The 22366-nt window shown below is 41.3% G+C and overlaps 1 protein-coding gene across 3 annotated transcripts in view; it reads left to right on the top strand.

Moving 5' to 3' along the window:
* FBXL7 (F-box and leucine rich repeat protein 7) overlaps positions 1-22366 on the top strand; it is a 327587-nt gene that overhangs the window by 182014 nt on the left and 123207 nt on the right. The window contains exon 2 of one of the 3 annotated variants that reach the window (XM_059694759.1): positions 159-232. The exons of the other annotated variants lie outside the window; for them this stretch is intronic. The gene's annotated coding sequence lies outside the window, so the exon portion shown is untranslated. The remainder of the gene's footprint in view (positions 1-158; positions 233-22366) is intronic. 3 annotated transcript variants of the gene reach the window in all.

Below are 22366 nucleotides of genomic sequence, written 5' to 3'. Positions count from 1 at the left end.
CAATGTGCACGAATTTGTGCACCAGCCACTAGTTCTATTATAAATCTCATACAGTTTAGCAATCACATTTAAGAGGACCTTCACAACTTAGTTAATTAAATTTCATTAAATATTTAAATAGCATTCATAACTTTAATATATTCATTTCTCTTTTCCAGCTATTCAAAGGACTAACAAACTAAAAAGTCCCAAGCTCTGGAGTAATCCCCATAAATATAATAAATTATAATTTGTAAGTATGTAAACCCTTTTCTCAATATTGTTTTAAAATGAGTAAATTTTTCTTGTTTATAATTAAAATAACATCAAAATAAATTACCCAATCTTAAATTTGATAAGTACAGAAAATAGCAAATATACACAAATTATTTCTAAAAACAGATATGTCAATGCCTTGGGCTGGCTTTTTGCTTCATCATCTTTGTCTCCTACTCTAACCTTAGCTAGTTTTAAGAAAAATGTATACACCATTCCCTTTATTTTCCTCCAGTTTAAAAGCTGGAGAGTGAAATATTCAAATTAGCCTCGCTTCTGCAACGACGGGTAGCCACTTGCCACACTTCTGTCTAAAGGGATATATGCAGGACTCATTGGTCTGCAGCTCTCTAGCATCTTGGGAACCCCCTTGGCTTCCTCTGAGGACTCCTCCTCACATGTCCAGCCAGACCTCAGGGACAGGATTTGACACTCTCACTTGCCCATTGACTATCTCTGGCCACAGGAAACAAGCATGAAACACCTCATTTCCCAACTGCAGCCCCCTACTCTGATTCAGGGTCTTGCCCTTGGGATGATCTCAACTGTGACTCATCAGTTGTTGACCCAAATAGATATTTAGCTTTTCAAAAGGTCTTTTTTTATATATAACAGGTTTATTGATGTACGGTCACATACCATGTGATTCACCTGTTCAAGAGTTCATTGACTGATTTTAGCATATTCACAGAATTGTGCAACCGTCATCACCACACTCTTATTTTCTCCCACCCCACAGTCCTAGACAACCTGCAATCAATATTCTTTTTGTCTCTATGAGTTTGCCTATTCTGGATATTTCATAAAAAGGGAATCATACAATATGTGGTCTTTTGTGACAGGATTCTCTCACTTAGCATAATGTTTACAAGGTTCACCCATGTTTTAACATGTATCAAATGCTTGGCACTGACACATTTGTCCACAGTGGTCACAAATTTGGCCGAATTCCCTATTGTTCAAACAGGGAAACACAGTCAGTTTCACAGTTCAATGTATTTGGAAGACATGAAGAATGTAGTCGTTTGAGACCATAATGCAGGGGTCCTCAAACTTTTTAAACAGGGGGCCAGTTCACTGTCCCTCAGACCGTTGGAGGGCCGGACTATAGTTTTAAAAAAAACTATGAACAAATTCCTATGAAAACTGCATATATCTTATTTTGAAGTAAAAAAACAAAACGGGAACAAATACAATATTTGTATTTGCATGTGGCCTGCGGGCCGAAGTTTGAGGACCCCTGCCATAATGCATTTTCCTAAGAGAGAACTGTCTCCTGTGTGTCCACATACTGAGGATGATACAGGAAAAGGCAGACTAAATGTCAGTGTCATCCACATCAATTGTGGATATCCCCAGGCTCTTTCTTGCGACTCTCCTCAATGCAAACAGATGGCACATAGCCAAAGGTTATCCATTATCCTTGTAAATATAAATATGATGTTAATTGTTAGTTTTGCTTTAGATGTTGCCCAGCATTGACCTGTCACAGTAACACAGACATATTTTGAGTCTATTGGTAGGTATTTTCAATTATAATAACAATTCTACCTGATACTAAACATAATACCCATTCTGTTGGTGATTTACCCATTGGATAGATATGCGTGCTTGATTATATACTTGCAACTTTTTTTCTCATATCGTTCATATAAATGTTCAACTTAAAAAATAGCAGCAACAAAAACAATCATCCATTCTTTCCAAAAGTTAAGGGTGAAATTATATATAGGAAATCATTCTTTGGCATTCACTACATTTTGTAGGTGTTTTAAAACTTCTTTCTTGGTCTTTGTTTTTCTTCTTTTCCCAAAATGCTGCTCTTAGGTTTAGAAAGTATAAAAAAATTACAAGTTTTTGAAATACATCTAGATCTGTGCAGTGAATATTAATTTGTGTGTTCTCAGGGCTGCCTTGTAAAAGCAAATGAGGCAAAGAAGGATGGAAGATATCATATAGTCCAGTTAAGTTTTATAAAGAAAACAGAACCATTCTTAAGTGTTATAACACCACTTACACAAGCTGGAAAAAAAAAAATTCCCCCTGAAAAAAACAGCAGCTCAACTGGAAAAGGATTATCTCACAAATATAAAGCAAATCCATTGAATACTCAAGGGCACCATGGTCAGGGGACAAATAGGCCAAGCCCTGGCCTCATTGTGGTTACAGTTAGGTTTGAATAAACATCAGAGGTAACAATTTTACTGAGGCCAGGACGAGCAGCACATTAGCACTAACCACAGCTCGGAAGAAGACATGTGAATTATTAATTGTGCACATAGGTTTAAGAATGCTTCTGCTTCATGGACACTTTCTGCTGTTTTTGAGATGTTTTCATCCAGAATTACTTGATGAGATTACTTAATGGGGATATTTTTATAAATACTCCCTGCTGAAAAATGCAAATGGTTTTTACTTTAATGAATCAAAATGGGAAAAGCATTTCCTAAGTGTATTTCCCCTGTGGTGGTGGAGAGAATAATAGATCTTAATTTTGAAGCTGTTCAGACATCTTAAAATACAGAGTCTGGAGAAAAGAACAAACCCCTCTCTAATGAGGAGAATTCTAAAACTGAAGCCACTGAGTACAGAATTTGGCTGATGAGAAGTAATGGCACTGCTTTCAAAAACAGGCACAACTTCCTGTCAGAACAGCACAACTTCCCTGGAAAGGCGGCTGGACCAGGGCAGTGTCTTCTGTCTGCTTTGCTGATGGCTGTGTTGTTCCCTTCCCACTCCCTGGAACATCACATAGTTTTCAGGAAATACCTGTGACATGAATGCAGGCGTGATATGCTTAAGTAGCTAAATGAGTGAATGAATGAGTGCTGTCTAGTAGAGCATTGGGTGACCTGTACTGATGAATAGAGGATACAACATCTAATTTAGCATTGAAATTATTCGTACTTTTATGGCTTCTTCCTTGATATTTGTGTTGGCATCCCTAAAAATTTGAAAGCATTTCCTTTCAATCTGATATACACTATCATATCTTGAATATGGTTCCCTGAACAAAACTCCACGTGCTCTCACGAAATAAAAGTCAAGTGAGTCTGAATTAATACATTTTTCCACATTTCACATTTCTGTGGTTGTTGCTGAATAGCCTAAATATTTAATTATGAATATTTATTTATTTGGAAACTGTGACTATAAGGGTACATAGTTTCTTAATAAAAATATTAAAGGAATTAAATGAATAGATGAATGCCAAGACTATGTAGCAAAACCCTTGTGTTAGCTAAGACACTATTTTTACTGCTTCCTATATTCATGAACATGTTTGAAATAAAGTAATTCGTTCTGTTCTGTGTCAGGCATTCCGAACAGGAGAGATATCAATGAACAAGTCTAACTCTTTGCTCTCATGGAGCTTGCAGCCTAGGGGGAAGACACAGAAGATGAACGAATTTTAAAATAATTATATTATATTATTAATTAGTCATGACATAGTAAAGTAAAATAAAATAGACTGATTAAGATGAAGTGTTGGTAATACTGCTACTTGGAAAATGTTCCCAGGGAAGCAAGGGAGTTAGCTTTGCAAATGTCTCTGAATTTTTTGTAAGTGTCTGATATACCCTGCCAGTGTGGCTCAGTTGGATGTCTCTCCTACACTGAACGGTTGCAGGTTTGATTTCTGGTCAGAGTTAGGGGCTTGATCTCGGTAGGGGGCGTGCAGGAGTCAGGATGAATATTTCACTCTCACATCAATGTCTCTCTCCATCTCCCTTCTTTTTTTCTCTAAAATTCAAATTCTAAAAAGTTTATGATATACAGTGAATAATAACTGTATACTCTAAAAAATAATAAATTGCTGAAGACTTTCATCACTAGGTGCAGAGAGTAGTGACCTGGTTGAAATCTTACCAGTGCCTTGAAGTGGGCTTTCTTCTTGTTCAGGATGAGGTCAGCAGAACGTTCCTGCTGACCTCATTCTGAGGTCGAGGGCAGCTCGTTTCTTGCATTACTTGCTATAACATGGTTCTCTCACCTCAGGCCTTTCCTAGTGGCCTGGTTTAGTGGAGAGGGAAGCATTTTACCCCCTGCATGACTCTTGACACTTAACAGCAGCTCCACCTACGGTTCCTGGCAAGTCTCTGATTGAACATTTGACCTAAAAGGGCCATGCTGAATTTATGAGACACTTCCTGCTTCTTTTGTTTACTTTTTGCCCTTGGTACCCAAAGGCTTTGTCTTGAGCCATATTGCTCCAAAGGTTTCTTTTGTGGGTTTCCCCCCTGTTTTGTAGTTCTGGGATTTCTGGTGGCCCAATGTCTTAAGTGGCTGCTTTACTCCAATGTCTATATACCACATCCTTTTAACCGTAGTCCTGGAGCAAAGCATGTGAGCGGACAGAAAACCAAAGATTAAGCTGATAAAGCGGGCAGCAGGGAGCAGCTCACGTGGGTGGAGTGCAGCCGTGAAGTGTGGTTGCCCCAGTGTGAATTACCCTCTTCCTCCTCTAACATCTGGAAGAAAACAACGCCCAACCTACATGATGTAAATTACTGAGCCTCATTATGTTCTAAATTGTGTCAATCTATACCTAATACATTGAAAGAGAAAGATGAATTAATTTTCTCAAAAAGATCTAATTCACAGGTTGTCGTTCAAACATTTCTCTTTCTGTCTTTTGAGCCTGAGGTACTGTAATTTCTGGGGATTGTGTGCTTCCTGGGAGATATTTGCACGATATTCAGTAAAATATGGTGCAATTATCTATATAACCAAGCCATCATACTAGTAACTGTAACTGAATGTTGCGTATTGGTCCCAGAAGGCTCTTTTTCTTTTTACCTTTTCTTGATCAGTTGCTAGGTGGTAACTAGTGTTTGGGTTGCAAAAAGGGGACAATTAGGAGACTAATGGAAGTACTTAATGGGATAAGATGAGTTTGAAAAAAGGGTTTTCACATGAACTTTGAGCTTCCAATTGTAATTCAAATGACTTGAAGGCCATGCCAGACTTCCTGCTGTACAAGGAAGTCATCTAAGATATAGATTGATTCAGAAGACCCTTGGCTATGTTTACTTTAGAGTCTACTAAATATTTTTGATAGCTTTTAGGTGAGCATTGACTCATTTTTAAGGTTTGAGAATGTTAGAAACCACAGGATTCCTAAATAAATTAAGTGGAATCCTATTTCTTCCATATCATGTCTGAGAATGAGTATTAAAATAAGTAGAAGTAGATTAGGCTCAGAGTTTAGTGTCAATTTTTAATAATATATATCAAAGAGGAATGCAATGGGCATGGTCTGCGACAATGGCTTATCTTAAAAGTGCATTTGTGTTTAGTGTTTGGGGTATTCTCATTATTTTTGTGATGAGTTTATATACAACGTCGTATTTTTTGTCTGATTAATATTTAAGTAAGAATGTGTTCCCGGTGCATAATGATCGCCCAGCAGCAGGAGGGCAGCCCAGGAGTATGCTGCTTAGCAGTCAAGAAACTGGTAAAGGGTAAAATGGATAATCCACAGAGTGAGAAAAAATACAGCGGAGCTGAAAATCCCCAGTGTCATTCTGGGAGTATCACAGAATGGAAAAATAGACAAATCACTTTACCTCAATAACTAATTTTAAGGTTTATAGTCAGAGTGAGTTGTCCTGCAAAAATTTTAATACCTTGATTGTATTTCTTGTCGACTTGCAGAATTTTAGTTTCTAGTGCATAGAATTTAGACATCACTCCTCATGGAAAATGCACCTAGGGTTAAGGATAGAAAGTAGAATACTAAAAGATGACAGGGAAAGAGCTAGAGGTTTTTGAAACAAAATCTTGGGGCGGGAGGAATGAAAGGAGGCATATGCCTCAGTTGTGTTCTCAGGAGACATGAAGGAGCTGAGATGGATGAGAGGGCTGTTGGCCTGGGTTTTGTCATGAAGTTTTCATGGGAAGAAATGTCAGGAAAAGGAAATGTAGTTTGAGAAATAATCAACAGAGCTGAGTTTCCCAAAGCATTTTGTTTTGTTTTATTTTATCTTAATCTCATACCATTGCATTTCTACAACTCTTTAGTACCAAGGCAAGTAATAGGAAGTGAGAATTAGAAATGTGAAAAGCATTAAGAGTTTAGATTTTTTTAAAAGCCTGTAGAAAATATGCATCTTAATATGCAACAAAATAATTTGTAAACTTTGAATCTGGAGAAAGATCTTAAAAAATATATGCAATCAAGGAATGATAAATGGAATTCAACAGCATGGTGTTATGATTGCTACTTTATTATGTATCAAAACTCAGTGTATTGTTTACTGTACTTTTTATTGCTTCATTTTAGTTAATGTATGTATACTGATAGAACCTTGTATAAATTCACCCCCAACCTCAGTCCCCCAATCCTTCTTTCACAATCACATCTTAAATTCACCAACTATAAATTATCCTTCTAGAAGTTTCTTGGGGAACTGTAAACCACTCCAGGGATGATTGCGCTTTCACTACCATCATTCATTCTTATTTCAGAGTGATGTATCCAAGGATTTGTCCTTGGTTTAATCAATCTTTTCCTTCAGCAAAACGTTGACTTTAGGGCAAAGTTGTTTCTGTTGTGATAAGACTTTGAACATTTCTGTCACTGCAATTCAAGACATGCTTGGCTGTTTGGCAGCAGCCAGGCGCAGAGGGAGGAACCTAGAGAGCAGGCGTGGGCTGGACACTGCCAGACCCACACTCTCTAGGACACACTCTCTCTATCTTTCCTGACCCCCGCTAGTGTTTGTGACTGATGAATTCACTAAGCACTTGGATATCTCCGACTTTGTTCTTTCAGCAGGCCATTTGTTTATTCGAGAGCTTATTTTGGCAAGTGAATAATCAGCTATCTGAACACGCTCAAGGGCGATCAACGGGAATATTTGACCTCAACTTTAGATGACATGCATTTTTAATGTTAGTATTTGAGACTTAGCAGAACGACTGATCACAACTGGCTTTCTGTGAGCGCACATCAAACGCTCTAAAGTGTACACATAAAACAAGTCTGAAAAGCCCTCGTCGTTATCGAAATTCTATGCAATTTTTTTATTTGCAGATGAGGAGGTGTGGACAGGAGAGTCTCACAGCCTTTTGTTCTAGGGATGGAACCTACATATCTACATTGTATTGCTTTCTCCTGCTTCAGAACTTTAATTAGTACAAATTTATTACTTGTCTTCTTATTGAACAGTGTTAATCAGATGTAGTGAATTGATTTTATCTGGGTCTCCTAGAAGATATAGTTGTCTGCAGGGGAAGTAAATATAGTGGGATCAGGTAATGGTACATGCCGTTAGAGCAGTGGTTCTCAACCTTCTGGCCCTTTAAATACAGTTCCTCATGTTGTGACCCAACCATAAAATTATTTTCGTTGCTACTTCATAACTGTAATGTTGCTACTGTTATGAATCGTAATGTAAATATCTGATATGCAGGATGGTCTTAGGTGACCCCTGTAAAAGGGTCGTTCGACCCCCAAAGGGTCGCCACCCACAGGTTGAGAACCACTGCTTTAGAGCAACAGCCTTCAATTCTCACTACCTCCTGTCCCATCAAAAGTTGTATATTTACTAACTTGGATGTTTGGAACGGAGTCAGCAAACTATGGTTTGATGATTAATAATGCTCTCTGGAACATGGAAAGCCCCAAACTGGACATCAGATGCCAACTAGGTAAGAAGTCATGAGTAACTCATTTAACTTTCATGAATCTCAGCATTCTCATCTGTAAAATAGGTAGGATGATTAGATCAGTGGTTCTCAAAGTTGAATGTGCAACAGAATCAACTGGAGGACTTGTTTAAATGCAAATCACTGGGCCTTTTCAGATTCAGTAGGGCTAGGGTGGGGGTCTGAGAAGTTGCCTTTCTAACATGGTCCCAGGTAGGTGATGCTGATGCTACCGTTCCAGGGACCACACTTTGAGAATCACTGGATTGGTGATTTCTCCGACCACTTCCAGCATTTACTTTGGTTAGCTATTTCCTGCCCAGTGGCTACCTATAATAATAGCCTATATGGAGTTTCTGAATACATTGTCTGTGATAGGTAGAATTGGGGAAGTGCTCCCAGTACACTTTAATAAGGGAAGAAACTTGGATCAGTGTGATAGTGGGAAAGCCCAAGATAATTAATAGTAGCCCTGAACCTAGTGGTGAAAGACTCCAAAAAGTTCGTGTATGAGAGTTTAGCAACAGGGAGACCACAGTGGTGGTGGCTGGAGGGAGCTGGCATTCAGCTGAGGTGATGAATTCAGTATAAGTGATGTGACAGATTTCAACAAGTTTAAGTACATATTGGATACCGAAAAAAAGAACAATTTTATTGAGTTCTCAAGTCAGTCACTGGGCACCCGATCTGTAGCACCACCAACCTTCAGCAGCTGTGAAATAAACACACGTGCACCAACACAAGCAATGTTAGCTCAGAAGAGTGTTGGCTTTCGTCTTTGTTGTCTAGACTCTAACAGGCTCTGTTAGAGATTTTGGAAAGCATTAGATCCTTGGCTTTCTCAAACCTGGCCCACAAAATTATTAAGTTATTTTCAAGTACATTTCAGCTCCTGCTATTAGGAAAACCCTCGCTCACTACAGGAACCAAAGTACATGACTTCTAGATGCAAATAGGGAAATGACAGAGGGACTAGTTAACACAATTTATAGCTATTTTTTTCTTTTTTGAATGCTCAATGATGGGAAAATAAAGAGGAATAACGAGTTTATTTCTTAATATTTAGGAAATCTCTTCTGCTGCTGTTGCTTAAGATTTCTGAATTCTTTTTATTTTGTTGTTTTTTGTGGGGGTTTTTGTGTTGTTGTTTTTTGTTAATCCTCACCCAAGGATATTTTTCCATTAATTTTTAGAGAGAATGGAAGAGAGAGGGGAAGACAGAGAGAAATGTCAATGTGAGAGAAACACATCGATTGGTTGCCTCCCGCATAAGCCCTGACCAGGGCCCAGGCCAGGGAGGAGCCTGAAGCCAAAGTATGTGCCCTTGACCTGGCACTCTTCAGTCCACAGGCTGATGCTCTATCCACTGAGCCAAACATGCTAGGGCAAGATTTCTGAATTCTTGAATCCTTTTCCAGTGCACCATAATGTTCCTCAGATTTTCACACCAGACTATTGACTGAAAACAAGTTTGCAAATATAGACTTAGGAAAGGCTCAGCTTAGGAGAATTTTAATTTTATAATTTAGTTGAGCAGTCCTGTGTGCACTGGCAAAACAAAACTGTGATTAAGGATTATCAATAGATCTAACCAAGAATAGCTCTAATCCAATAATAATCCTATATAATAAAAGGGTAATATGCAAATTGCCCAAACAGCAGAACGACCAGTTGCTATGACATGCATTGACCACCAGGGGGCAGACACTCATTGCAGGAGCTGCCCCCCGGTTGGTCAGTGCACTCCCACAAGGGGAGCGCCACTCAGCCAGGAGCCGGGCTCACGGCTGGAAAGCGCAGCGGCGGTGGCAGGAGCCTCTCCTGCCTCCAAGGCAACACTAAGGATGTCCGACATCCCCCAAGGGCTCCCAGACTGAGAGAAGGTACAGGTTGGGCTGAAGTACAGGCCCCCCCGCCCCCCGAGTGCACAATTTTCATGCTCCAGGCCTCTAGTAATAACAATAATAAAGAAAATAAAGAAAGAAAAAATAAGATGGAAACATTGAAAACATGGATGGGCAGGCTTAAAAGATGGATTTCCAAGTTCTGTTGGGTGTGTGAGGGGATTTTCTCTTTCTCTCTTTCTCATTACAAATAAAAATAACGTTGTCCCACCCATCTCATGGGAAGGCAGTTTCTGCACACCTCCAAGCATAAAGCTCTCAGCAAATAGCTATGTTTTGCCTGGGCAACCAGGCTGAGGAAGCTTCAGTTTGCAATTTAACCAAAGACAAATTCCAAAGGATGCATCCAGGAGAAATACCTTTGTCCTCTTACTTTCCTTTCTCCACCAAGATGAACATTTCCCATTACATCTGGAAAGTCCCGGTAGCCATTGCTGGCCAACACAAATTCCTGACCAGTATGAACTAACCAGACATATGTAATGAGCCAATTAGAATGCTATAAAATGTGATGAGCAGTTTACAGATTGTTTCAAGGACTATTGCTGAAATAAACTGAGAAAGTTTAGCAAAGAAGAAACCTGTTGCATTCCAATGCCTGGGCCTAAAAAACCTGTTGCATTTGTTGAATCAACTGCTTTCTGGTTTTCCATAGTAGTGGAGGGGGAGAGAAGAAGGAAAGAGGGAAAGAAGAAGAGGATAGGGAGAGAAGGAGGATATATGAATGAATGAATGAATGAATGAATGAATGAGTGAGAATAGGCAGCTTCCAGACTCCCTTACTGGCTGGTTACATAAATAACCACTTATAAAATGTGGATTTGGCTCAGAATAAATAATTTTTTTTATTTCCAGGTATACTGAGAATTTCCACAGTTTCAGAATCAGCCCTGAAGCACTCCAATCTGGTTACTGATTGGCATGTTTCTGAAATCTCAACAGATTTTCTCTAGACCTGGCTCAAATTCTTTTTTTTTTTAAAACTAAGTCTTGATGGTGTTTTAAAATATTTTCCTCAAATATATTTCATTCAAAAAATGTAGGCTTCTGTACATAATATTTAGCAATTCCTTACATTAAGAGGAAGCAAAAAAGAGCAATCCTCCCCCCACCAAAAAAAAAAAAAACCACAATGTTTTTATATGTCTTTGTACCATTATGTAGTTTTATGGTAGCATAGTTATTTATTATCAATCTTATTCCCTCCTTGTAAGAATTTCAGTACTAGCTGACAAATCATTACTCTTTGTCATCTCTTCATTTTTATAATCTACTAGAGACCCAGTGCACAAAATTTGTGCACGGGGGAGGGGGAGGTCCCTCAGCCCAGCCTGCACCCTCTCCAATCCGGGATCCCTCAGTGGATGTCTGACTGCATTCTCGAAATCCGGGACCACTGGCTCCTAACCGCTCACCTGCCTGATCACCCCTAACTGCACTGCCTGCCTGTCTGATTGCCCCTAACTACTTCTGCCTGCCTTCCTGATGGCCCCTAACTGCTCCCCTACCAGCCTGATCGCGCCTAAACTGTTCCCCTGCTGGCCTGATCGCCCCTAACTGTCTCTGCTTTTCCCTGCACCTGGCACCGAGGATTCCCTCCTCAAGCTTGTCGGAGGCACCCGGGACCCGGGCTTCCCTCCCTCTGGCTGGCCGCAAGCACCCAGGACCCAGGCCAGCGTCACCCAGGCCAGCTACAGCCATAGGGGAATGTGGGCAGGCAGCTTTGTCCCGGCTGCAGGCACAGGTGCCCAGGACCACGGGGCAGGCAGCTTGACCCTCTCCTGGGCCACAGCTGCAGGCGCTGTTGCCCAGGACCACGGGGTGGGTGGCTTGTCCCTCTCCGGGGCTGCATGCACAGCTGCTGGTACCTGGGACCGCAGGGCATGTGGCTTATCCCTCTCCTGGGCCACAGGCGCAGACGCAGGCATAGGTGCAGCCACTGGCGCCCGAGACCACGGGACGGGCGGCTTGTCCCTCTCCCAGGCCGCAGCCTGGCTGGTCCCCATTCCTCTCTCAGGAACTCATTTGTGCCTGGCTGGTCCCCATTCCTCTCTCGGGAACTCATATGTGCCTGGCTGCTGGGGTCCAACCCCAGCAGGTCCAGGGGTTCCCAAAGGCGTAGACGGAGTCGGCGAAGAAGGAAGGACACGGAGACAGTGTTCAGTTGATCACCAGCCTAGCCAGGATCTCCAGCCAGGATCTCCAGCCAAGTTCTGGTCTGGATCTCCAGAGAGGTTCTGCTTAGGATCTCCAGGTTCTCCAGCCAGGTTCTGTCCAGGTTCTCCAGCCAGGTTCAGTCACCAGGTTCTAGTCAGGTTCTCTTGCCATGTTCTATAGTCAGGTTCAGTCCAAGATCTTTTGCCATGTTCTCTCTCTAGGTAGGTTCTGTCTCTCCTGGTTCTGTCTTCTAAGTTCTGTGTTCTAAGTTCTGTCTCTTGCTGTCTTGTTACATCTGTATTTATACCAGTTGATTCAATCCTATCAATCTCTATTACAAAGGTTAGGGCGTTTCTTATCTCCATTCCAGGGAGTAAAGATTATGTAGCTTAAGCATGATTGTTTGTAGTTAAAGTGATTAACTACCTGCCTGGCACTTAGTTAAGAGGTTTTATTCCCTCCCTAACTTCAGGGAAAAATCCCTACCTGGGGAAACAACCTTTCTCAGAGAGGAGACCTTGGTTAAAACACATAGTGCCAAGAAGGTGAGCAAACATTTTAAGAACAGTATGCCATATATGCTAGGTCCCTTGAAACAGCAAGCACGGACCGGCTCCCGGCAAATTCCCCCTTTTTTATTTTTAAAAAGCAGGCATTAAAAAGAAAAACCCGAAATGCTCTCTTGTATCCATTTTAAGAGTAGGATTGGCGCTTTCCGCTATTACCTGAGTCCTGATCTATCACCCCAGGGAGAGCTTGCCAATCCTGCACTTTCCCGGGGTGGAAAGGCTGCAGTGGGGTTAAGGATAAGGCTCCTTGAGCCTACCTCCTCCCATGCCTTTACATTTACCTTTCCTTCCTCAGAAAAGCATGGACATACTTCTTGTATAAAACGTTCTGTCTGACTGGGAGTAACCTTAATTCCTCTGCTAGCAAGCATATGTGTTAAAAGATCAATACAGAGTCTTCTTTCTTTGGACTCAGTATGGCACGTCTTCTCAATCTAAGTTCTTTACTATCCACCTTCTTACCCTACTTATCCTCTATAGGGGGGTCTGTAGTACCCCAGTGGAGTCCTATCCATCCCGAGTGTGGGGTTCTCAATGGGGTGGGGGGTTACCTAGGGGAATCCTGTTCCAGGGGTTCCCAAAGGTGTGGACGGAGTTGGCGAAGACTATCCACCTTCTTCCTATGGTGGAGTCCTATCCGTCCTGAGTGCGGGGCGCTTACCTAGGGGTCCCTGTTCGGGTGCGAGATGCTGGGGTCCAACCCCAGCAGGTCCAGGGGTCCCCAAAGGTGTGGATGGAGTCGGCGAAGAAGGAATGACACAGAGGCAGTGTTCAGTTGATCACCAGCCTAGCCAGGATCTCTAGCCAGGATCTCTAGCCAAGTTCTTGTCTGGATCTCCAGAGAGGTTCTGCTTAGGATCTCCAGGTTCTCCAGCCAGGTTCTGTCCAGGTTCTCCAGCCAGGTTCAGTCTCCAGGTTCTAGTCAGGTTCTCTTGCCATGTTCTATAGTCAGGTTCAGTCCAAGATCTTTTGCCATGTTCTCTCTCTAGGTAGGTTCTGTCTCTCCTGGTTCTGTCTTCTAAGTTCTGTGTTCTAAGTTCTGTCTCTTGCTGTCTTGTTACATCTATATTTATACCAGTTGATTCAATCCTATCAATCTCTATTACAAAGGTTAGGGCATTTCTTATCTCCATTCCAGGGAGTAAAGATTATGTAGCTTAAGCATGATTGTTTGTAGTTAAAGTGATTAATTACCCGCCTGGCACTTAGTTGAGGGGTTTTATTCCCTCCCTAACTTCAGGGGCAAATCCCTACCTGGGGAAACAACCTTTCTCAGAGAGGAGACCTTGGTTAAAACACATAGTGCCAAGAAGGTGAGCAAACATTTTAAGAACAGTATGCCATATATGCCAGGTCCTTTGAAACAGCAAGGATGGACCGGCTCCCAGCACCTGACTGGTCCCCATTCCTCTCTCCTCAGAGTTGAGTGTTTGAGCCATTATGGAGTGATGTGTGAGGGCGTGACAACAATTTGCATATTAGCTTTTATTATATAGGATTGTTGTCCTCTTAGAAACATTTGATCTGATCGGGAATGATGCTTCCAGGTGGCAAAATTGTCAGTAGCAAAGGGTTGCAAATAATGAAAATGGCATTCTATTGTATTTCTTTTACCCATTGAACCAAATTATTCTCAGTCCACACTGTCTCCAAGAAAAAGACAGATCTGAGTTGGAGCCTTCAGTCCTGATAGCTTTGTCTTGCTATGGCTTAGGACAAGACTTGCAGAGTAAATCACAACAAATATCTTGAAGTCACTAACTGTTGAGACAAATGGACCATTTTTAGGATGTCAACATTGGATACAGATAGTTTAAAGCTATATGACTCCAGTTTTACCAGCTGTGCCATTCTTACTGAGGGAAGAGAAAGGCTTCAAAGATCAAGTCCCCATAATACAAGGGTGGTTGTGAGTGTGAAGTGGGTCATTTTTAATGACTTGCCAAGAGCCACTTGTAAAAGTGTATAATAGAAGTCGTTAAGAGATGCATTTCCAGTCGTTTCTTTTCTAATTCGCAAATGTTTTCATGAACTTGGTGTATTCTTGAGCATTATCTAATACTAGAAATAGCCTTGATGGGGAAAAATATTTTTACAAATTATCAAACTTAAAGAATTTTCATTATCTCTATAACATTTGGATCAATCGTTTGAGCAGAAGAGTAAATGTGAAGGTTTCTAAGTGGTTGTTGCCAGGAAAGAGAGTTGGAGGCAAGAAGTTATCCTTTATTCAGCAGTAGTACCTACACAGAATAGATTAAATGGTATTTCTCTGAACCTCAGAAGATAAATCAGTGTGTGTGGATTTAGGAATCAGGGATAAATGAACAATAGCTGCCTTGTCATTTCAAATTGTATGTCTTTCCCCTGCATTAGAATCCTTTCCTAGAAGAGTGTGAGGTGTTTTGTTTTTTTCTTGAAAGGTAAGTTTCGTGGGTAAGAAAAGTTATCAAAGTGATGGGGAACTAACTCCAAGGAGGCCAGTCGGAGGAAATGGACTAAAGCTGTGCAGTTCTCAGACCTGGCCACTTAAATTCCTTTACATTTTTTGAAGAATGTTTCAAATTCTTGCTATCCTCCTAGGAGGCTCTCGGGCTTCAGACACTAATCCCAAGTAGAGTCACCGAGACCGGAAGACATCAATTCACTGTGACAAACAGAAAGCTGAATCACGTTCCAGCCAAAGCGCTGTATAGATTTATTTCCTCAACAACAACACAACAACAAAACCCCTTTGTGAACAGATGTTTTGAGTTGTAGTAGAGGTAGAGGTAACACTATCCCAAAGAATCAAGGATTTTCTTTGCCTTCCAGCTCCAACACCCAGGAGCTGCAGGGTGGCTCTGAGCCACTGAACTGCTGCTCTCTCATTAGTAAGCTGAGAAGGGCTAGAATTTCCATGAGGGCTCCTTTCAGGATATTAAGTAGGTGACATATGTGGAAGCGCTTTGTGCACTTAAGCACTCTACAAATCTCAAAGGAGTGGAGGATGGAGCTAAATGGGAATGGGGCTTGATTCAGCCAAGATCAAGGAATCTCAATCAACCCCCTTTATGTTACATATTCCTTTCTACTCACAACGCATTAATTCCTGTTTTCAAGGGGACAAATAAGTTAAATGGTTTCTGTTTCTTCCCGTTTTCTCTGGTTACATTCTGTAACCGCTGTCAGTATATCATGTTGACAAGCTTCTAAATTTGAAGAAACATTTTTACTTGTACTTATTAACAAAATAATTATGCTTTGACATTATGCTTTATGAAAAATACTTTTCTTTCTTTCTGGACTTAGCAGTGTCTATTCTGGAAATGTGAATTATGTGTTATTACCCCAAGTCATTAGTTCAATATTTGTAAAAGGCTCGTCTTGGAGAGATACTGATGACATGAATGTTAATAGATATTCTCTTATTCATTCATTCTTCTGTTCAGAAAATGTTTATTTAACTCCTAGTACATGCCGGGGCACTGGGAATGTGACAGGAACAAAACAGACAGTGTCCCTGCCTTCACAGGGATTAAATTCTGTTGAAGGCTGGTGTCTGGTCATGAGGAGTTAGGTGTCTAGTGGAGAGGAGGCCCATAATGTATATTTAGAAACTCATTGCCTCAGTGTAAGGTGGGGGCTCCTATAACAAAGGTGTGTAGCAAGGTGTTATCAGAATAGCAACGAGAGACCTACCCCAATCGAAGACAGACAAGTTCAGTGAAGACTGCCTGGTGGACAAGATGCCTAGATAGCAGGCATTTCCCATGTGGAAAATGATGGAAACAGTCTGCCAGCAGTTAGAGCCTGGCATCAGTGGGGAAGAATTGGCCTTCCTCTTGGAAAATGGAATATGAGTAAAGCAAGGTACTGAGCATTTTACTAAGTGATGTCAGTAAATGAGGCAATGACTGCCATAGAAGTTGGTCACTACAGAGCTGGAAGAGATCTTTGAGAGTATTACCCTCAACATTTGTTTCTCAAAGGTGAAGAAACTAAGGTCCAGAAAGTCCCAATGTAGATTTAGGGTAGAGATGGGAGACACCACTGCCTCCTGCTGGCCTGGGGTGAGCTGCTGTCCTTAATTGTCTGGGCAATTTTACACCAAGTTACACACACAAGTCACCCATGGACCACAGCTAAACATTCTGATTATCCATCTCATAGGAAAACGATTAACTTTGGTACTCCCTTACATTGGGTATTAAATACATGTTTTACCTTAGAATACTTGATTATATATTCATTTTAGGTACACATTTATTGTATACTAGAGGCCCGGTGCACGAAATTCATGCATGGGGAGTGGGGGTCCCCCTCAGCCCAGCCTGCACCCTCTCCAATCCGGGACCCCTCAGGGAATGTCTGACTGCGAGGATTGGGCCTAAACCGGCAGTCAGACATCCCTCTCACAATCCGGGACCACTGGCTCCTAACTGTTCACCTGCCTGCCTGCCTGATCGTCCCTAACTGCCCCCCGCCACTGGCCTAGTCACCCCCAACTGCCCCCCCATTGGCCTGGTCACTCCCAACTGCCCCCTGCCCCCTGCCCCTTCCTGCCAGCCTGGTCACCCCTAACTGCCTCCCCTGCCAGCCTGGCCGCCTATTACTGCCCTCCCGCCGGCCTGGTCACCCCCAAATACCCCCCCTGCCGGCCTGGTCACCCCACACAGCTGCTATTCGGTCATTTGGTCGCCCCTCACTGATATCCTTCCCCCCCCCCCCCTCTGGCCTGGTTGCCCCACGCTGCCTGCTTGGTCATCTGTTCGGTTGTTTCGGTTGCAACGGTTGCTTAAGCTTTTATATATAAAGATTACACAAATGTTAATTGAATGGTCTGAATTTTGGAGAAGCAGAAAAATAAGATGATAAGATGAAAGAGTCCTGGATAAAATTATTCAGGATTCATCATGTTTCAACTATATTTCTGCTGAGATTTTTCCCAGCTCACCATCACTAAGTAGACTGGGGTTTCCAAACTCTTCTTGCTTGGGTTTCAAATAATAAGTGATGAGATGCAAAAACAAAGGGACAGTGCACTCTGGACCCAAGAACTTCCTAGTTTGCAGAGTAAAGATGTCATCCCATAGCCTGGATTGAGACAGGAAGGAGAGAAGCCTCAGTATTGGCAGGGATTTCACTGCAAGAATTAGTGTCTCTGTCGGAATAAAATGGTGAAGAGAATGGGATGGTAAAAGTGGTAGTAATGAGGATAAATTTAACTTTTAAAGCATAGATTACAGAGTGCAGTGAATTCATTGAACAAAAATAATGAACTCCCACATGGCAAAATATCAAATGAGAAATATTTTAGAAACCTGAAATAGGCTTGAAATACTGGTAGCTAGGGAATGAAGCAGAAGAAGAAATAACCAGTCATTTGTGTTTCAAAGTGACCAGAGATATTAGGCAGTTACAAAAATATTGCATGAGTGGGAAAATGAAAGAGGTAGGAAACGTGAAAATCATTCATCTTTCTTCTGGGCAGCCACCTCCCTGTCCCGACTGCTTTGTTCATTGTCTTGGTCAGGTACAATGTGTGCGCATATGGACAGAAGGAGTATTTAAGAGGTAGCATTATGTTGACGTTGGAAGCAATCTGTTTCTTCCATTTCCTTTCCATTGCTTCAGCATTGCTTTCTGAGTAATCTACAGCATTAATTTTTTGAGTGGGTAATTTCCTTTTCCCTCCCTTTAAAAATAATTGTTTATGGCTTGTCTTGGTGCCAAAAATATCACAGTCTGGATTCAGGAAGCAGAACTCCATGAACAGGAACTCCACACTCCCAAAGATGTTCTTGTGAGTAGACAGGGCCTGGGCTTTCATGCCCACGCATCTCTACTCGTCTGGGACTGCAGAGAGCTCTGCCCAAGTCCTTTGCCTGGATCCCTGGTCCTTCACAACCTTGAGCTTGGGGAAGTTTTGAAGCAAACTATATTCTCATATTTGATTTTGTATTTGTCTCTACCCTCATCAAACCAAAGAAATGGTAGGAAAAAGAACTGAAGTTTTCTAGAATCTAGTTGATAGACACTAAGGAAGAAACTCAGTAAATAGTAAGCACACCACTGCATTCTACCATGATGAACAGGGCAGTCCAAGAAGAGGGTGGTTTTCCTTGAGGCAGCCTTGCTTTACCCTCTGTTTTAAAAATCTGTAATTTTCATTCAAAAGAAAGCCTTAAATAACTACGAAGCAATTTAACGCTGATTCACTTAAAGGATAAAATCCATAGCATACAACAGGATGAAAATTAAGACTGGGTTCAGATGTGCTACTTGGTGGGGGGGGGGGTTGTGTGTGCCTCCAGAATCACAGCCCTTCTGGTGTGTGGCAGGCTACAGCTCTTTTAAACTGTGTCCCTAAACCCCAGAACCACAGTGGATGACTAGCATATGTTTTCCTACACTGGGTTGCGAATGTATCAGGCTACTCTAGGGATCAGGAAAAACTGAGACAGTAAGACCAGCAAGTGCATAGATAAATACCAGGTGAAAAATTTGGAAAAGATTCATTGAGTAAAAAAAAAAAATGTAGGCAATTTCCTGGAGAAGTTGTATTTTTCTTCCTCACTTTGCTAATTAATTTACTGTTATTTTTAACATCATTCTGTTAGTTATATGTAATCATCAGGCTCCAATATTATGCAACACAAAAGATAAATATTTGGGGACAAAAATAGACACTACTAGGAAAAGCAAGCACACGGATTATATATAAGACTAGAGGCCTGGTGCACAAAATTCATGCAAAGGCTCAGCCCCCGCACCCCCTTGCAGCCTCAGCCAGCCCTCGCAGCCCCTCGCAGCCCCAGCTTTGTCCAGAAGGTCGTCCAGACAGTCGTCAGGACCTGATGGTCGTTCTGCTGTTCAGTCTAATTAGCATATTAGCTCTTTATAGGATACTGTATGATTATTCATAAAAATAATTTTTCTTAATCTAAGTAGTAAGTGTATATATGGTTAGAAATGTTGCCCCATTCATATGCTTTTACTATTTTTTGTCATGCTCACCTCAAGCACAATTGTCCCCTTTTCACCTCTTTAGCTTCATAACAGAAACTTTCAAAAAATACAATATGTTCCATTGCTTCGATTAACATATCCATAGTTTGGCCAGGATCAGAGCCAGAAACCTATTGTTGAGTTTGTTTCTCCACTGATATAGAGGCAAAAATATACCATTAAACAATGCTGTCCTTTTTTCATGTGTTTTCAGATCTTCTACTCTAAGGATAATATGAGTTCTAAAAGCAGATACTTATCATTTGCTTAAAGAGCAGCATTGTTACAGGTTTGCTAATTCTAATTCCCCAGGATAGAAATACAGGGTGTCCCAAAAAAATGTATACACACTTCAACAGCTGATAGCTCAATTTTGCAAGTGAAATGTATTTTAATAAGCACTGCCTTTGTAATTATTTAAAATGTGTGTATACATTTTTGGAGACACCTTATAGAGTGCAGCGTGCCAATGGAAAGCGAAAAAACACTCCAACATTTAGAACTTTGAGCGATGCTGAGCTGTCCTCTTCTGGGATGTGTGGTCCATGGTGATAGTCCAGGCACCGCAGAGTACTCCTAGCAAGCTTCACTAGCACTGAGCCAGGCGAGGCTCTGCTCAGCCCTGCAGCCCTGTGTGGCTACAGCGGTGCTCGAGACAGCAACCGGAGATGCCGGTATGGACTGAACATAGAGATGTAAATGTATGTCAAAGCGCAGCAATGTGGATGTTTTGATGTATTTGACTCCCATTTCAAGGCAGGCACGGCTCAATTTATCAGACCAGCAAACAGTGAAAGAGTCAATAAGATGCATCGTTTAGGGAAATGCCCCCGGGAATTGATCCAAAATATTGGCATAATATTTAAATCCATTTGCCAAGATCATAAATCATTCCAGTTCCATGAGCAGGCAGGCAGTGGGGCAGAGGCGAGGAGGCTGTGTGGGGAAGCCTGGCTCAGTCGCTGCTGCCTTGCCGCATGGCCTCTGGCACACGACCTGCTCTGCGGCCAGCTGCCACCTCACAAGGGAATGGCTTGAGAGACGGCTGCTGCTCCAGGCATCACCGAGCACTCTGGATTAAGACCCTCCAATAAATGACACTGTAGCTATTTAGCTAATTATCACTATTGGAGTCTATATCTTGAATGCATCCATCTGGAACCTTCAGACTTGACCCACTGTGATATGATGAATGTATATGTCACAGGCAGGAGAGTGCTCCAACGGAGAAATTCAGCATTATCCAGAGGGAGACGCAGAAAGCCCTGAATAATCCATACTGTACTCAGCCATCGCTTCATCATCTACATTTTTATTCTAAAACATATGTTTATTCTCTATGTAAAAGATTATGAAGCAAATCAGCAATTGGAAATAAGCCATTTAATCCTCCGGGCACCACATGGTAATGTAGTTTTTAAACTCAATATGGCATATGCAAAAGACTTTAAAACAAATGGTTCTGTTGTTGTTACCATTAAAGTAATAAAAATGTCCTGCTTTAAATATATTTCATACCCAGATTGGAGGGGGGGCTCAGGAGACATGACAAATAAATGCAGTGGTATCCTGGGCAAGAAAATAACATTAGCAGGGCTGTTGATGGAGTTTGAGTAAAGACTTGTAGCTAATAATACTGTATCAGTGTTATTTTCCTGGTTTTGGTCATTGTACTGTGGTCATATAATATATTCACATTTGAGGAAGCTGAGAGAAGATTGTATGAGAGAGACCCCGTTGTGCTATTGTTTGAAACTTTTGTGTAAATCTGAAATGATCTCAAAATAAAGAGTGAAAAATATTGCATGGATCAAATTTTTCACTCTCATATTCATCTTCAAAAAGGTCAGTTTAGAGAATGCTTCATCTAGTATTGATCTCTGATTGTAATTTAACAATCCATATGGAATCACAGAGCAGTAAACCTGTATAGATTTATTTAGTTTATGGGTGGAGGAAGAATGAAAAAAAATTAACAATTAGTTTATGAGGTGCCAGTTTGTAATCAGCTCTGTTAGTTGTCTCCCAGGATTTGCTCACCTGATCTGTGTACTCAGCCTGGGTGACAGTTCATCCAATCTCCCTTGAAACTGAGCGGACCATGTGAGCCAGTTCTGACCATTAAGATAACATGAGAGAATGCAGGGAATACTTCTTGGAAAAATGTCCTTTTCTGATAAAAAGGAACAAACATATCTGACTCCTCCCTCATTCCCCATTTTTATCTACCTTGAATGTATCTAGGATGTATGAAATCCTGGCAGCCAGCTTGTGACCAAGAGACAAAGACCAAGAAAACTAGAGCGATGCCAGAACCAAGATAATAAACAAACCAGCAGCTAACTACTTCCAGAAGTAGGAGGAAATTACATCCTTATTAGCTTAATCCAATGTTATCATTTTTGATACTTGAGGTTGAAAACATTTCTAATCCAAAAAATTTGCATGAAGTATTTCCTTCCATCCACACAACCATCCCTTGATATAGGCATTATTATTATCCTACCCATTATACAGATTGGAAAGCTGAGGCTCACTAAACTACACCTGCAGGCTTGCTTTCACTTTTTAATCACTGTGAACTTTTTCCTAAATAATACATCTATTGACACTTTCATCCATTACTACATTGATAAATGTAGCCTAGCCTGCAATGAAATGTAAATCAAATGATTTAAAACAGTGGAAGAACACAATTCTGAGTATTCTTGGTTGGACTTTAGTTCATATTCTTTTTCAAAAGAAAAATCATGTCCAGCACACCTTTCTGTGTGATGTTACTTTATTGGGTACATGCTTAATGCATCTCTGCTACACTGAGGATATGTGTAGGAAACC

Source organism: Myotis daubentonii, chromosome 4 (genome assembly GCF_963259705.1).
Source record: "Myotis daubentonii chromosome 4, mMyoDau2.1, whole genome shotgun sequence".
Lineage (NCBI taxonomy): Eukaryota > Metazoa > Chordata > Mammalia > Chiroptera > Vespertilionidae > Myotis > Myotis daubentonii.
This window is presented reverse-complemented; position numbering and strand designations above follow the sequence as displayed.